Source organism: Nicotiana tabacum, chromosome 20, assembly GCF_000715075.1.
Source record: "Nicotiana tabacum cultivar K326 chromosome 20, ASM71507v2, whole genome shotgun sequence".
Taxonomy (NCBI): Eukaryota; Viridiplantae; Streptophyta; class Magnoliopsida; order Solanales; family Solanaceae; genus Nicotiana; species Nicotiana tabacum.
This window is the reverse complement of record NC_134099.1, coordinates 68,872,106-68,877,814: the sequence shown is the minus strand read 5'-3', so window position 1 is coordinate 68,877,814 and position 5,709 is coordinate 68,872,106. Positions and strand designations below refer to the sequence as shown.

Below are 5,709 nucleotides of genomic sequence, written 5' to 3'. Positions count from 1 at the left end.
TCTGGGAACAATTATTTTGTCAACGGTTTGTGAACCGTTGCCATAGAGCAGATACAGTAACGGTTGAAACCGTTACAATAGAATTGGGTGGTATCAACAAGCTTTAAACATCAAACCGTTGCAATTGTAACAAAACCATTGCCATAGAGATTTGTTTTGCAACGGATTTGTAAACCGTCACAATAGACATGTATATGGGAACGATTGTGGGGGAAGTTATGGGAACTGTTAGTCATTCCCTCTCATTTTTTCACCGAAAATTTGCTGGCCCGCCAAACTAATTAAGTGATCGGTCATTTTATATTTTTTAATTAATTTTAATAACGTAAATACAATAAACCCCTCCACCTCCAGTGTATCTCTAGTACTATATCCCCCATAATCGATACATCCTAACTCAGCTCCCATTGTTGATACACCCAAACTCCCCTCTCTAATCTCTTTTTTTAGCAAAAATAATCCCGATAGTCGGAAAACAGAACTTGTTTATATACTGGTTTCTCTCCATTTTCCAGAACTTGCGGGAAAGGACCAATGATTGTATCAAGCCTAAGATTCACAAACAACGGTATAGAAATTCTAGCCTTGCTCCTCATCAAATTAATGGCCAAGTTTCATCAAATACCTCTTCATTAGACCACCATAATCATCAAATCTCAAAACCCCAAATCCCCAAATTCTAAACAGTTCCGGCACTTCTCTGGTACTTCTTCAAGGACAGTTGCTAGCCTTCCCCAAATCCACAAATTCTAAAATCAGATTTGTGCTCGAACCAGAGAAGCCCAAAATCACCATAGCCTGGTAATTTTCTTAATTCTTTTGGTCATTTTTACTATTTTTGTTACCATTGATATACATTTTTACTGTATTTTTTTTAGTTCTTGGCAAAAAGGTTCTTAATTCATGCTGTAGTCTTTTGGGTTCTGTGTTTAATAGCATTGAAACTTCCATAGTTTGGATTCCTAGATATGGCTTGCTGTCACACTTTTAACTAATGCTTTCAATTCTGTGGTACATAGAGAATGGCTTCTCTAAAGTGGCCTATATGTTTAGTTTTGATCTGCTGAGAAAATAGTTTAGCTGAAAATCCATCTTCTATGAGTTTAATAATAGGCTAATTGAACTCCTAACAAATTTCTCTATCTCATTTTTACAATATTCGCAACCAGCACAGAAGAAATGATATGTCGATGAAGAGTCATTTTTAAACATAACTCTGTCATGTAAGAGGGTTGGAAAAATGACTACTTTGTGTTTTATCATGTTTTCGCAGTTTCCGATTGGAGAACTGAATATTCTCAACTAAGATGTATGTTGTATGCCTTGTTGTTGTCTGAGATAATATATTAAGCTACACCAGAGTAACTGCATACTTGAAAGAGTCGTAACTTTTTTACTCTATTATTAATAACTATAGGGGCTTCCTTCAAAAATCATTAATTATTAAGTTTTCGAACTATAAACCAGTACCGTGGAAGAAAGTACTTCATGTGAGTTTTTCTTAATGCAATTTCCAAGAAATGGGAACCCACAAAGGTGACTGCTTTTATGCTTATTTAAGTCAATGTGAATAATTTTGTTATGTGTTACATCTGAAGTAGGAATATTAAGAAATGGTAGCTTGCATACTTATTTTGTTTGTTTTGAATTTAGGTTGTGCCTCAAGCTGATAGAGTTTTAATTCGGTTAGAAGAGTCGTCTGGGGTACTTTTACAGTTGTCTCTTAATTATTTTTCTCTTTTTTGCATATTTACCTAGTTGAATTTTATTGTATAATATTGCAACAACTGGACTTGTGTATTAAGTAGAGGTGCTATCAAGTTAGTGCTTTTGAAACCAGTGATTTGGGCACCATATTTTGGTGTATTATGTTTTCACAACTAGATATGACTGTGTAACTCAAATTTCTGTAGATGCTGATTGTTTTGCAATAAGTAATCATAAAAGTTAGTCTTTTTATTTTTTCTTAGAGTCTTTCCATGACAACAAACTTAATATTTTAGAAGTACTGTTAACTGAGTGCTAGATTTATTTATGTTTGATGCCAATGGTTTAACTGTTATTTTTTTTCCTCTTAACAGAGTTTCTGCTCAACTATAATACAATAGATATTACAGTTTCTCTAGATGTCACTCGTTTAAGCTGTATAAGCACTGAAAAAGTGGAAATGATACTCTCAAATATAGTAAGGTTGAAAAGCAGTTGACATGCTTTCATGAAAATTATCCTCCGTAGTCAAACATTAACCACCAAAAGAAAATGCATGGTCTAGTTTCCAGCAAGTTTAAATGAAAGAAAGTATACAACAACTAGGTCTATAATGGAATATTAGCATACCCTTACCATTCTTGGATCTGTCTTTCCTTCAACTTCTTTCCAAAAGCAACCATATTTCACTGTACAACCAAAATGAAAAGGACATTAGAGAAACAATAAAAAAATAAGCAAGACTCCAGACAATGAAAAATCGTTTTTCATATACTACAGAGCTAGAACTGTTTGGTTGATAGAAATTGAGAAGGTACTTACACAAATCCTATTTCAATCTATCACAATCCACTAATTTTTAAGAAGTTAACTTTTAAACTTCTTATTAATTAATTTTGACGCTAGAGTGTGCTTATTTTCTGAATCTCATTAGATGAGTTTTGAGTATTAATTTTCTGAATCTCATTTTTCCGTCCTTGGTCAAGACACTGAGAGCTTTAATTGACCACAATTTTTCTTTGAATGGATTGCAAACGTTGTGTTTGAAAAAAATTAAATGGGCAAGATTAGTGGTTGCTGGAGCAAGTTAGGTTTACTGTGTAATTATTTGTTATTTGTTCCACTCACCAATGTAAAACGACCACTGCTAGAGAGAGATCGAGTATAAAACTGCAACCAATGTAAACCAGAAAACATAGCTTCTTAATATCACTCTTAGATTCCACTTCAACATTTTTTACTAGATGTTTAGTTACCAAAGTTTTACTAGATGTTTAGCTACCAAAGTTAAAAGAATAAGAAGGTTAAACATTTATGGCCCTTTACTACTAATCAAACAATTCCTTGCCCATTAAACATTATATACCCATGGGACAAAATGCAACTGCTAGAGTTCCTCTAAGAGATCAAATATAAAATTGTGACCAAATTTAAACTAGAAACATAGCTTCTCAATATCACACCTAAGTTATATACCTCTTTCATATTGTATACTTGATTTATAGCTACTAGTGTTAAAGAAATAGGAAGAATTAAACATTTCATGGCCCTTTATTAATGATCAAACAATTTATCATCCTTTATCAACAACCAAACAATTTATTACCTCACTACAGTCACATTACTAACTTCTTAGAATCGTAAATTTCATTTTAGTGTTTTTTTTCCAATCATTTATTGTCTTTTCCCTCTTGTTGGCTCTTAGCTGCTTATGACTTATGAGTGCAACTCTCTGGTGTAGGTGCCCCTGCTAGGTGGAGCATTTTGTGCGTGAACTTGACATTTCTTTTACAACTCAGAGTCCCTTGAGATAAGTATATCACTTTGTTTATTCACTTATTAATAGGAAATTTCTACCATATGCAAAATCTTACGAGGAAAAAAAGGTATACTGGATAAAGAGAAAGTTGGCTTTTCCTGAAAGAGGGTTTTTGGGGTGGGTGGGGGGTGGGGTGAGGTGGTTGTTTGTATAATCAAACTGATAAATTACTGCAATTCAATGATAGCCTCATAACTGCTTTGCTAGCTTTCCCTTTGTATTTGCTTACCATGACCTTAACACAACTTGGAATTTGGGGTTAGGTTGGGTGGGGTTTCTATCTTTGTGTGATGACATTCTTTTAAGTGTGTCTGAATTTAGACTACCTTGTCTTCACGAGAGCCGTCATCACGACCGGATCGGGGTTTGGGTCGTGACAATATACCAGCAACTAATGTGTTTGCTTTGTGTGATGACATTCTTTTATGCTTTGCTGCTTATTGTTTGCTGCAAAAACCATGATATAAAATTTGCTCAGTTTAGTTTAGCTCATTGCTTGTCAACCATCTAAGGCATTAGTAAATTGATAAAGCCACCAACTCACCATTATGTACAACTGTTTCAATTTTCAACCCGAGATGTAGTATAACGCTTGTATTTTGTTGACCGTTATGCAAGTTAAGAAGGTTCAATTCTATGAGATTATTTTTGCGAAAAAGAACATATAGGCGGTGCAGTGAGTGGCACTTTCCACATAAAATTTCTGACTCTCCCTTTCTCATCCCTTGTTTCAACATTATCGATAAGAAATTAATATGCAGACTAGCAGAAAGCTGGATATAATTTCAAAGGGCTATGCAGAGAAACTGAATAATAAACAGAAACATGTTCATGTTCTCTGAGCAGCTAGGCATGTTCCTTACTGATTAAATGTAAGAAAATATACTCTTTTACACTTCAACTGTACATTGTGATATGCAGCTGGTTGAAAATTTCAACTTATTAGACAAGATATTGTAGAAGGTTTTAGTTCAAGATATACATCATTCCATGATTCAGCATTGGGGTTAAGCACCAGAAAAACCTACTTACTTAACCAAACTTACAGATTTTTATCAAAGTAAGCACTTGAAACGTATAGAAGCACACAGAACTTGGGATGTAAGAATGGTGGCTTAATGGTTGGAAACTTGTAATTTCTGGGACAACTGGTGTCTCAAGTGCAACTTGTTACCGTAAGTGACTAGGTAATTTAATGGTCTGTGCTACCGTTACGTGTGTGGTTTTGTTGACAGAGATGCTTAAGATAGTTGATGTTTCATGCTGGTTTTGTAATTATGTTTGTGATTCTTCTTATGCATTATTCTTAACTTTGCCATCATAGCTTGATAGTTTGAAAGTCTTGGTCCTTGTTAATAATATCAGATTGTTATAATGTTGTGTATAGTTTGTTGAGATGAATAAGTTGAATTAATAAAAGAAGAACGAAAACAGTTAAATTCTTGAGTATTCTTAGACCGGATTTTCTTGAAGGGTAATAACTTTATTTATCCTCTTTTGTAGGTGGAGTAGTTCAAGAAATAGACGATGAAGAACTAGACCTTACTTGAGATGAATTTTGAATTGTTATAGATGAATGTTCTAGGAATCTTTTGTTACCAACATTTTTGAAACTTATTTACTCTCTTGAAATGTACTAAACTTATGCACTCATGGGGTTGAACATTTGCTTTATGGATATTATTTGCTTGATGGATAATTATGTATTATTAATAGTTTCATTTTATGATGTATTTAAATTTTAGTGTTATTATAATTTATTATATGTATAAATATTTATATATAACAGGTGCTATATTTTGGTTTCAACTTAATTGATGCAATAGCCCACCAGAACCGTTGCAATAGGACACAAATAGCGTTCCAATAGACAATATAAACCGTTGCAATAGGTCCCATAAACTGTTCGAAATACAAATATAATTGTTACAATAGCCTAAAGAAATCGTTGTTATATCCAACATAACCGTAGAAATAGCTTACATAAGTGTTGCTTTAAATAATATGGTAACGGTTAAGAACCGTTGTATAAATAATATAGTAACGGTTTAAAACCATTACAATTGAAAAAAATAACTGTTCCAATAGAGAAAGGGAAAACCATTGCGATAGATGTATCTATTGTCACGGTGATGCAAACCGTTGCAAGAACCATTCCAGTAGACCTATGGGTACGCCGGCTG

The 5,709-nt window shown here is 33.6% G+C and overlaps 1 long non-coding RNA gene across 1 annotated transcript; it reads left to right on the top strand.

The window, feature by feature from the left end:
* Window positions 1-259: 259 nt before the first annotated feature.
* LOC142174826 (uncharacterized) lies at window positions 260-5,265 on the top strand. The gene is made up of 2 exons (XR_012703901.1): window positions 260-801; window positions 3,449-5,265. It is a non-coding gene; the product is annotated as an uncharacterized LOC142174826 (long non-coding RNA).
* Window positions 5,266-5,709: the final 444 nt, after the last annotated feature.